We start from the raw sequence: 12,072 nt of genomic DNA on the forward strand, positions 1-12,072 counted from the left end.
TTACTCATTCTTTTTTTCGTCATTTAATCTGTAGCACTCCGAACGAGTGCATGTTTTTGCAGACTATTCTCCCCACGTTGCGACTCACAACGTTGCTGGCATCCTTCTCCAGCCGCCATTCCATGCCACGCTCATTACTTTCAGCTGCCACCCTGCCCTGTCATTGTTTGTTTATTTAGGCAGCTTGTTGCTACAGAGGGCCGCGCTCCAATATTACTATCACTGCGTGAAGGATTGCCCTGCCTTTGATCATGACTCATTGACACGAGGGAAAAAAGGGATTTAATCATTGCTATTAAATACTACAAATCACAACAACAACAAAATATTAAGAATCAAATAAGGGAAAACCTAATGCATTTACCAATGCTTGTTTATTTATTTATTTTTTTGAACTAGGGCCTGGCAGCTACAAAGTGATACCAGACCACCCCCCTTCCTTTTTGAACAGGTGTGCACTTGTTTTTTACTTCAATGTTTTTTAAATTTAACTTTCTAATTTGGCCATCTGCCACATTAGAACTAGAAGTTAAAAATGGCCATGACAAACAGAATTACATTTGTCAGGATGCATGCATGCACATCAGTGGGCACCTAGGTATGGGTTTTCTTAAGTCAAAAACCTTTTGCAAGATTGCTGGCAATGCGTATGTATGCATGTCGTGACACATGCAATCGCATGCAAATGCCAAAAACATTTCCAAGATGATAGCTCCGCCGACTGGCTTTGCCAATGCTTGTTCATTCTGCTTTCACATTATCACTATTTTCAAACGGTCCCTTTTGACTAGGTGACTTCGTTTGGTACTATCAGCATGCCTGATACGGTTATTACACTTTTTTCAATGAAAGGACTGAGGAAATTGATATATCTTTTCTTGCCTTCACTAGGATCTGTGCGCAGTCCTTTAATAAATGCATGAACATTTATCCCTAAACAGGAACAAAATCAAATATAGATCATTGGCAGCAGCAAAACAACTTTGGGCCATTTATTTCTGGTCCAAGGCCCAGCCTCTATCAACTCACTTCGCTAGGGAAGAGACTCGAGAATCATTTTACAGACCAGCCATCATTCTTTCATTAAATTAGGCAGTATCAAGTCTTGCTACCTTCTCCTAAAGCCCTCTTCTCCTTCATAAACCACAGAAGGGTAGAAAAACTTCTGTTATCATTTGTAGGCAAGTGAATTGCGGATAGTGCCCGCATCAGGATCCTACAAGGCATCTAGTGACCTGGTTTAAAACATTTCAAAGTCTAGCAGCCTGACTTATAAAGACTGCATGTAAACACCACTATATTGAACCAGTTCTTGCCCAATCCCTATGAACACCCATGAATAAAAGCACATCTTTTGATCCCCTGTGTATCTCCGATGCAACTTTCCCTAACATGATCTTAATATTACACCCCCCATGATCCTTAAAAGCATGTGCGAGACAGACCAACACGAGGACAGAATATCTCTCTATGCGGATGATATTTTACTATATATGGCATTCCCTGCGTTCTCAATTCACCGCATCCTGCACATCTTTCTTATATTCGGCAATCATTCAGGCTATATGATCAATTGGTCCAAATCGCAACTGTTCCTGATACAGGGCCCTAGTCTCAGATTGCCAAAAGACTATGACATCCCCATGGCGGAAGATGGATTCCGCTATTTGGGGATATACATAGCCACAGATCCTATTAAATTCTATGAAGCTAATTTACAAGGCCCTTTAATACGCCTACATACTGATGTTAAACACTGGCATGGTCTTCCGCTGACTCTGTTGGGGCGTGCAGCACTATTCAAGATGCTAGCTCTACCCCGCTTTTTATATGCACTACAAAATACCCCATTTAAGAGCCCAGATCCCTACTTTTCAGACATTGACAACGTGGTCCAAACTCTGTTGTAGGATGGACGGGCACTACGCATTGCATTGCATAAGTTGACGGCCGGGTGGTACGTTGGTGGGATTGCATTCCCCGATCTCCGGGGGTACTACTGGGCGTCACAACTTGTAGTGATTAACCAATGGGTATATAGTGCCCATGACGAGCCGAGCACTCATACCGACCTATGGTTAATGGGACAGGGGGAATACCGTAGAAACTTATACACAAACCCCAAAAAGTTCGGCCTAACAGGACCTATGGCCAGAACAATAGAAACCTGGCACGCAGTCACCAAGAAATTAGGCTGGGACAAAAAATCACGCTAGCAACCCCACGCGGGGAGCCAGAGTGGTTGGACCACCTGAGCACCTGCCCTGGGTTCGACAAATGGGACCTAATTGGCATTTCATCGGTGAAGGATATGTGGACCAATAAAGGCCTGATCACATTTGCAGACCTTCAGAAAGAATATCAAATGGCATAATCCGAAACCTTTAGATATTTGCAGATCTGCCATGCACTGAAAGCGGTGGTCCCCAAAGATGGCCCAATTCCAGAATCATCTCGCCTTGAAGATAGATTACTGTTAGACCAAAGTGCCTAAAAAAGCCATTTCACTAACATACAAAAAATGAATTAATAACCAACCGGACCCTCTGATAAGACTGAGACAAAAATGGGCGGCAGACATGGGGATGTTCGAAGATGATGACTGGCAAGAGGCCTTGGCCTGCCCTATGGAAATTGCTATCCCTATGAGGCTGAGACTGGTCCAACTTAAGCTCCTATATCGAATTTATCTAGCTGAAAAGGTCCTGTTAAAGATGGGAAAACGATCGGACTCCCAATGCCTTCGCCGATGCAACTTGGAGGGGACCTTCTTCAACACCATATGGGAGTGCAGAGTCATTCAAATATACTGGAACAGGAGGAGCCTAGCGCGCAACCAAGATGGCCGCGTAGGTGCGAAGCTCCCGAGGACCTCCGCGACCTCCTGAATTAATCCTGATTATATCCTGTCTTTGACGAGGGGACTGTGTCTGTGTACCCGAGCTGAGGCGGCACCCGTTTTCCGTTTTCGAATCGGACCCCGGACACTGGTGGGAGCACCGATCGAAGATTGCGGCCCTCTCCGCGCCGGCCCCCCGGATTGGAGTTGTGGGGCGATCCGGGGACAAAGCGAACAACAACGGCGGGCAGGGCTGGGCGACTCGCGTACCCCGCGCTTTCACTTTCGCTTTTGCGCCCTCCTTGCCCTCAAGCGAGGTAGGGTTGCGGAGCGGGGTGCGGTGGTGTGGCCTTGCCCCTGTGCCCGGCTGACCCGCCGGCTGTGAGTTGTCCTGCGGTGCAGTGGTCAACCCCCCCCCGGAACCCGTGAACTGGTTTATCGGCCCTTTCGAGGAGATTGGCACGACTTTGGGAGTGCGACATGTCCACAAAGCAAGATGGCGACCGGGCCAAGGTGAAATCGACCCGCCGCGGCCCGGCACATCAGTCAAACAGTATGGACCGCTACACCCTCCAGAAGGGATCCCCAGAGGCACAGCGTACATCCCCCGCGGGCCCGGCTGAGGCGTCTGCTCAGCCCGCGGATCTGACCCTCCGGGACGTCATGGGCGCCATTGCCGAAATGAAGGCCTCGGTGGACCAGCGCTTTGATACTCTGGCGCAGAAGATAGACTCGGCCCTGGTGGAGGTGGGCCTAGTGAGAGCCGACTTGTCTAAAACAAATGACCGGGTCGATTCCCTGGCCCACACCACCTTAAGTCTCACTACAGACGTGGCGGCCCTTCAAAAGGAGGTGCACCGGCTTGGCCAGGCGAGCGCCATGATGGACCGTCGATTGGAGGACGCCGAGGGTCGGGCCCGGAGGAACAACGTTCGTATTGTCGGGGTGCCGGAGGGACGGGAGGAGGAGGCGGCAGATTTGTTTGTGGAAGACCTGATCCTCACCCATCTCCAGCCCCGGGGGCTGAGTAAACTTTTTGCGGTGGAACGTGCTCACAGGGTCCCCGGAGGAAGACCTAAGGTCGGAGCTCCGCCGCGGCCTCTCATTGCCCGGATTTTTAACTTTCGGGACAGAGACGCTATCTTGCAGACTTCCAGGCTACAGGGACCGGTCAAGCTTGATAATATGGACGTGAATTTCTACCCTGACTTTACTCCGACGGTCCAAAAGCAGAGACTGAGTTTTCTCGGAGTTAAACGTCGCCTACGGGACATGAACCTTAAGTACTCAATGCTTTTTCCAGCTAAGCTGAGGGTGGAGGTGGATGGTCGCACGCATTTTTTTGACCGTCCCGAGGCGGCTGGGGACTGGTTGGATACTCTGCCTGGGGATCGGGGCCGGGGGGGTGGGGGGGGGTGCGGTTGGCGGGGAGGGCGCACCGGATCAGAACTGAGGGGTGAATAGTAGGCCTTGCTCTGGACAACATTTTGGTTACCATTCACTGATCGTGTATGTTCCCCTCCTATGGAGGTCGTACGGGGTCCGTTGGGGGCTTTCCCTCCTCCTCTGGGGGACTAGTTAGTTTTTCATCTATGGGGCGACAGGCACACTGCACTTTGGGGGGGCTGTCTGGGCTCATGCAGGGGTGCAGGGAGGGGGGAGTTCTGTTGGGATGGGTGGGTGGGGGTGGAGTGTTGTTTGTTTGCACCGCAAGGCGAACCCTTTACTGTATTGTCGTTTTTGAGATGCTCTTTGGGGGACGATTGATGGCTTTCATGTATGATGGGGGGTAGGGACCTGACTGTGTTATCATGGAACGTTAATGGACTGGGGGATAGGATTAAGCGTGGTGTGGTCCTGCAGTATCTGAAACGAATTTCACCAGATGTGATCTTCCTGCAGGAGACACACCTTATAGGTAATTCCTTTCATGCCATGAATCGGAGAGGCTATCGCTTGGTGGCCCATTCGGGCTTCACCTCGGGCTCGCGGGGGGTGGGCATCATGATTAAGAACTCGCTCCCATTGGAGATTGATGAGGTGCGCCATGATGAGAGGGGACGTTACACTGGCTTGGTGGGTAGAATGGAGGGCAGAGTGGTCGTTTTTGTATCAGTGTACGTTCCGCCGGGGTTGCAATCTACCACGTTTGCGGACCTGGGGCGCCTCCTCCTTGACCTCCCGGATGGGCTTCTGGTAGTTGGGGGGGACTTTAATGCGGTGGCTTCAGGGTCTATGGATCGTCATCCCCCCAGGGACCTCCCCCGGGCACAGGCGTGGCTGTCCGGCCTCTTAGATACACTAGGATTGGTAGATTGCTGGCGACTAAAGCATCCCGCTCAGCTGCAATACACCTTCCACTCGGGTGCCCATGGTAGCCTCTCGCGGCTTGATTATATCCTTGTTCCTGCGGCCTATGCTGGGAGGGTGGGAGAGGTGCGCCATTTGGCGCGGGGTATTTCAGATCACTCCCCACTACTGCTGCATCTGGATGTCTTCCCGAGGGGGGAGGGCAGGGTGGCCCCAATTAATGCCTGGTACCTGCGCGACCCCACTATTCGAGCCGAATTGATCAAATCCTTGCAGCGGTACTTTGAGGAGAATGTGGGGTCTGTCCCTTCTGCCATCTCCCTTTGGGAGGCTTTTAAGGTAGTTCTTAGGGGGGAGGCCCTCTCCTTTATCTCCCATGCCCGGAGGCGCGAGCGGGAGGAGGTAACCCGGGTGGAGGCCGAAATTACTGAACTAGAGGGTGCCCTGGGGAGCGGGGTGACGGATGCCACATTGCATGTTTTACACCTCAAGCAGGCGGCCTATAGGGCCCTCGTCACGGAGGCGGCCAGGGGCCTCAGTAGAGAGCAACAGGGGCGACTGTATGATGTGGGTGATAAGGCTGGTAAATTGATAGCGTGGTTGGATAAAAAGGAGAGAGCGAGTCGTGTGGTTCCGTTGATCGAGAGGATGGATGGTGTATGTGTCACCGAGCCGGACGCCATTGTCTCCTGCTTCGCGGATTATTTCCGCGAGGTATATTCCCCGGTTTCTCCCTGCTCGGAGGAGGATTCCCATGCCCTGCTTCGGGACATCGCGCTGCCCTCCCTTTCGGTGGAGGACAGGGATTCGCTGGACGCTCCTCCCACCTCGGACGAAATTGCCCTTGCTATCCGCTCGGTCGCATCTGGCAAGGCCATGGGCCCCAATGGCATTCCTATCGAGCTGTACAAGCTGCGACCGGATGTGCTGGCGCCCCACCTGCGCGCGATGTTCCTGGCGGCCTGCTCGCGGGGTTCCCTTCCGCCGGACCAGCGTCTGGCCACGATCGTGGTGATCCACAAGGAGGGGAGACCCCGTGAGCGGGTCACATCCTATAGGCCTATCTCGCTCTTGAATGCGGAGCCCAAAATCCTCGCCAAGGTGCTGGCCAACCGGCTGGTCGGCGTGGTGGGCGACTTGGTCCACCAAGACCAGTCCGGCTTCATACCCCATCGTAACACGGCCCTTAATCTGCGACGCTTGCACGGGGTGCTCGCGCGTGTCCCGTTCGTGCGGGAACCGGCCATCTTGGCGTCCTTGGATGCCACCATGGCGTTTGATACGCTTGAGTGGCCATACATTTGGGCGATGCTGGCGAAGTTTGGCTTCGGACCGGGCTTCATCAGCTGGGTCAAATTGTTGTATTCCGGCCCATTGGCGCAGGTGGTGGTGAATGGACGAGTTTCGGCCCCATTCGCACTGGGACGGGGTACGCGACAGGGCTGCCCCCTGTCGCCTCTCCTGTTTGCACTGGCCCTGGAGCCCCTGGCGGAGTGGCTGCGGTGGCACCCTTCCATCCGTGGTCTCCGTTGGACCCCCGAGCATGAGGACCGTGTGTCCCTCTACGCTGATGATATCCTTCTATATCTCGCCTCCCCGCGTAAATCACTGATCGTCCTAGTTGATGTTTTGCGCTCATTCGGTCGCAACTCAGGCCTCGTCATCAACTGGGCGAAATCCTGTGTATATGTGCTTGCCGGGGAGGCTCCGGTCCTACCACGGGACTGTCCGATCCAGATCGCCTCCCAGGGGTTTCGGTACCTGGGTATATATATTACCCTGGACCCGGAGGCCCGCTACGAGCGGAATTTGCTGCCCCCTCCAGCGCTTGAAAGAGGACGTGGTGCGTTGGCGGCGTCTGCCGCTTTCGCCGCTTGGCCGAGCGGCCTTGTTTAAAATGATGTCGTTGCCGCGCTTTCTGTACGCTCTCCAGAACACTATGGATTTGGTTCCGGCGCGCTACTTCCGAGAGGTGGAGAGTTTGCAGCGTCGCCTGTTCTGGGACGGGAGGCCACGTATCGCCTTGGCTAAATTGACGCTCCCGTGGTACGATGGGGGGGTTGCCCTCCCGGATATTAAACGGTATTACTGGGCCTCCCAGCTAGCTGCGAATAATCATGGCCTTTACGGGCCCGCCCTGAACCCGGCATTTGAAATGGACAAGATGCTCCTGCCCGGTGGCGACTACAATCGGGCGCTTTACTCAGGCGCGCCGGACCCTCGCCTGACGGGACCGACGCATGTCATGGTGCGTGTATGGCACGCGGCTAACGCAGCTATGGGGTGGAAGGACCGTTTGACCCGGGCGTCACCGCTATATGCATCGGCGAGGTTGGGCTCCTTGTGGACCTCGAAGGGCTTCGAGAAATGGGACACGATCGGCATCAGCACAGTGGGAGATCTCTGGACGAGGGGGGGATTCAAAACTTTCGAGATGCTGCAGACGGAGTTTCAGTTGCAAGGCAGTGAGTACTTCCGGTACTTACAAGTCCGCCACGCGCTGGGCTCCGTCTTCCCGGATGTCGCGTCCATTCCGGAGTCTTCCCCCCTGGAGGACAGAGTGCTGGATGGCCATGTCCCAGACAGCACGATCTCCCTTATATACAAAAAACTGATTAACGACCGATCGGGCCTGCTGACTGGCCTCCGCGAGGCCTGGGTTGCCGATGGGCTGGAGTTGGACGACGAGGACTGGATGTCCGCGGTGGCTTCTCCGAAGGAGGTGGCCATCCCGGCTCGCCTTCGCTTCGTCCAGCTTAAGATCCTCCACCGGGTCTATGTGACGGGGCCAAGGCTTCTACGTATGGGCCTAGCTGAGGATGGACTGTGTAAGCGTGGCTGTGGTGCTTTGGCAACTTTCTTGCATATTCTGTGGGAATGCCCAAAGGTGGAGCGATTCTGGCGTGGTGTGCATGAGGTCCTGCGAGTGGTTACGCATGTCGTGCTGTTGCCTGAAGCGAGGAGATGCTTGCTGAATGTGTGGGAGCCAACTGACTACTCGGTTCCGCAGACGCGGTGGGTGACTCTGGGATACATGATCGCTAAGCGTGACATTGCTCAATTGTGGGGATCCCAGAGGCCTCCGGCGGTGTCGGCCTAGAAAGAACACATGGATTGGTGTATGTTTCGTGAAAAGGTGGTGTATGTTGCGAGGGGTAAGCCTGGGGCGTGGGTGAAAATCTGGGGCCCCTGGAACGCCTATCGCGGGGGTATTTGCGAGCCGCCGCTGCTGCCGGCTGCTTCACCAGCTCCGTCCCCCTAGCCGACCCCCTCCCCCAGCCATGGGCACGTGGTTCCCCAGTCCCTGATCTGTTCTCATTCCCCTCTTCAGAGTTTGGCGATTGGTTGGGGTTCCCCACTTAAGGAGCGCGTGCTGTCACTTGGGATGCGGGTTGCCTTGCGGGTGTGGTTGTTTTTGTGTTGTTGTGTTTTGACAAAAGGAAACCGTATTGTTGGTTTGGAGTTATGTGGCCTGCACTACTGATATCTCCTGATTTACCCTTTTTGCACCGCCAAGAGATTTTTCTGTATGTATGTCATGTGCTACTGCTACTCTAGCGGCCGGCCAGACGGTTGTAGGCCCATACTTGTAACTATTTGAGATTGTAATAAACGGTTTCAAAAAAAAAAATTAAAAAAATAAATATACTGGAACACAGTCACAAGACGTATGGAATACGTAAGTGGGGGACAATTGCACTCCTCTCCGAAACTTTGCCTATTAAATATATGGGAGACAACAGACTTAACCCAAACTGAACAATCATGGGTCTCACTAGGGTGGGCCCTGGCGAAACGTAACATTGCACAAAAATTGGGAGTTTGAGAACCACCACTGCATAAGGGATGGGTCGGGGACATGGACAGGGCCATGGTCGCAGAGAGAGACGTATTCAAAAATAGAGGGTGCCCTAAAAGTGGGACCGAAAATGGACTAAATGGAATACACACAGAGGTGGGATATGCTGTCCCCTACAACTGAGCTTAGTCAGCGGGTAGATGGGTTTCATGACTTACCAAGTGAAGAGGGTTAGAGAAATACGATTGTATACACACAATACTTATATAATCGATCCATTGTAACTATATTGTGCTTAATCATGGCCAATTGATATCTTATTGCACTGTGCCATTGTGGTTTTTGTTCAATAAAAGAATATTTAACAAAAAAAAGCATATGTGAACATGTTGGTTCTTGAACGACCTCTAGAGCAGAGTTATAATGTTTCATTTTATGATAAGATTAGGGATTAGAGTAAGAATTAGGTTTAGGGGCTTTGTTAGGCTTTCAGGTATAGTAAGAATCAGGTCTAGGTATAGGCATTGGGATAGGGTGATGCATGGCATTGTGCAAATGCAGTGGCCGCCATTTAAACCCAGATATAATAAGCAGTTACAAGCTGATGAAAAGAACTCCTTGATGCACATTACATGTTTGTGCGTATCAGGTGTGTTTTGTACCCAGTTTAGAAGTGTGTGTTAATTAATGGAAAATATTGTGCATAAATGGTATTTGTGTGTATCATCATCCCACGTGAATAGGTTTGCTCTGGCATTTACTAATAACTGATACGTCGTCGTAAGTGCCTTTGCAAATACAAGCATTAGCGCAATTTGTGCTCGCCGACACTTTGGTGTACAGTAAGAGTTGATACAGATGTTTAGAAAACGGAGTAGTATAGATAGTGGCTAATTACATTGAATACGTACCTAGCAGATGTCGCAATGGGTGGATATAGCACCTTCAATGGAGTGGTAGGTTAAAGTAGCGGTCTTTAATGCAGTAACAGCCAACTATTGCAAGGACCTTCCTGTTGTGTTTATCAGCAAACAGCTTGAGTACTGCTGCATTGACTTTGTTTTGTTAAATCTTTGAAAGATCTGCAGAGCATCAAGATGGACCCCCGCACACACATTCTTGTCTACAAGCTTGAGTAACCACTAGTAGAATACTTGCTGGTGATGGGTTACAAACATTTTACTAGCTAGTGTGAGCAGGGTTTGTTGTTTGTGTCAAAGTTTATTATTGGTGTGTTGCTGTGGATAGAATTACATTGTTAGCGAAGTCTTTACACAGAACCATTAGCACTTTTTCATTCTAGAACCATATCCATTCAGGAACAGTCTGTCTCATGTAACTGTCAGCTTGGCCCCTTGACTATTAACCACTGGTGTAGCTAGCCCTCTGGCTGCCCGTGGTGGTCCCTGCATTTGCCGCCCAGTGGCAGCCGTAGTGAAGAGCGGGGGGGGGGTTGGGGGGGGGGGTTAATGGCGAGTATTCTCCATTTCCAGCCACTGCAAACGCATGGAGAAGCGGAGGGGGGCTTGATGTTGCCGTCCGAGACTGCAGATAAGAGCGGAGGAGGCGCCCCCCCCCAGCTACGCCACTGCCATCAGCAGCATGAACAAGGCCAATCGCCAACCAGAACCAAGACCAATTGGTGTTGAGAGATGTTGTGCCCTGTGCCTGTATACATCCTATAGATATTTATATCTTTGGGGTCTTTTGGAGCCCTGTTTTACATACCATTTCCTCCTAGATCATTAGAACTTTGGCATGTTAGGGCTTATCTGTGCTTCACTTAGCCCTTCCACACTTAGTTGCTTTGAGTCCTTACAAGATTTTTCCTTCTGGGTCTTTATATATGTAATTCAGATTTCAGGGCAGATAGGTTGCACTTTGACCATTCAAAGCACCAGTAGATGTGTTCTCTCCTTGGTTCCTTTGGTCTATCAACTGCTTGGCTTATGAAAACATTCTTCCATGGTGGCCACTTCAAAGCTCTACTTAATGCTTTCCACTCTGGATTCTTCTATACTCCCTGGGTGTTCATATGCTCCCTATATCTTGATCATTAGGAGCATGTTCCCCAGGATTCTAAATTATTTGCCCTTCTCAATCTTTATATTGTTTGCCCTCTTTGCCTGCTCCTGATTTGTTTCTCTGGCTCTCTAGGTGCTTTCGTATACCATGCCACACCCTTGTACTTTAGATGGATTGATTTCATGAATCTTTAAATGTTTTATTCCTCCTGTTCTCTCGGATCTTCCTATGGTTGTTTTTTATATTCTTTTGTTCACGAGGCGATTTATAGCGATTAAAATGTCCGTGACTCTGTCATTACCCTGTTTCTAAGTTCTTTCTATGCTTTTCCCTTCAATAGTTTTATGCTTTGCTTCCTGGATATTTAAATGCTCTCTTCCCCAGGGACTTTAGACCCTCTGTTCCCATGAGTCTACTAGGGATTTATCTGTCTGAGACCCGTGATGTGTGCTTTGCCTGAGTCTTTGTAGATGTGCATGTCTGTGCTGGTTTACTTTGTGGTTCTGGTCTTTGAATATATTCACCCCGTGGTTGTTGAGAAACAAGCTTCTTTCATTTATATACTAAACCATCAAGGTTCTCTGTCTGATTTAGCTTACTTGATATTTAGATTAACTGACTCACTTGCCCGTTTGTTGTTAGATGCTCTGCTACCCTAGGTCTTTGAATGCCTTATCTGCTACATGGAACCTTAGGTAGTGCTTTTTTCAATACATTTTCATTTCAGGTCTTTAAACAGCCCGCCCACTTTTCTTTTAGATACTGTTTCTTTCTATGGTTTGTATCCCTAAGCCATTCCATGCTTTTTCTGATTGTTAGGTACATTAGATGCCATGTCTCTATCGGTCTTTCTATGCTTTATTACTCTGTCCCTGGTTCCTAAGAAGTTCTAATCCCTATGGATTTTAGTCATTTCATTATGTTTTGAGGAGCACTGTCCTTATGCCCCTGTAGGTGATTTTTTCCCCCTCACATTTTATATGGCCTGCTCCCTGGGTTATAAAAGTGCTTTGCTGCAAACCACCTTTCTGTGTTTTTCTCCCTGGATCTTTTGATGCTGTGTCCCCTACTATTTCTATGCTTGGTCCATCAAGTTGTT

At 50.5% G+C, this 12,072-nt stretch overlaps 1 protein-coding gene across 3 annotated transcripts in view; it reads left to right on the plus strand.

The window, feature by feature from the left end:
* Positions 1–12,072, plus strand: part of KCNIP3 (potassium voltage-gated channel interacting protein 3) — a 592,826-nt gene that overhangs the window by 519,217 nt on the left and 61,537 nt on the right. The window lies entirely within an intron of this gene.

The sequence above is a fragment of the Triturus cristatus genome, chromosome 11 (genome assembly GCF_964204655.1).
Source record: "Triturus cristatus chromosome 11, aTriCri1.1, whole genome shotgun sequence".
Classification (NCBI taxonomy): Eukaryota; Metazoa; Chordata; class Amphibia; order Caudata; family Salamandridae; genus Triturus; species Triturus cristatus.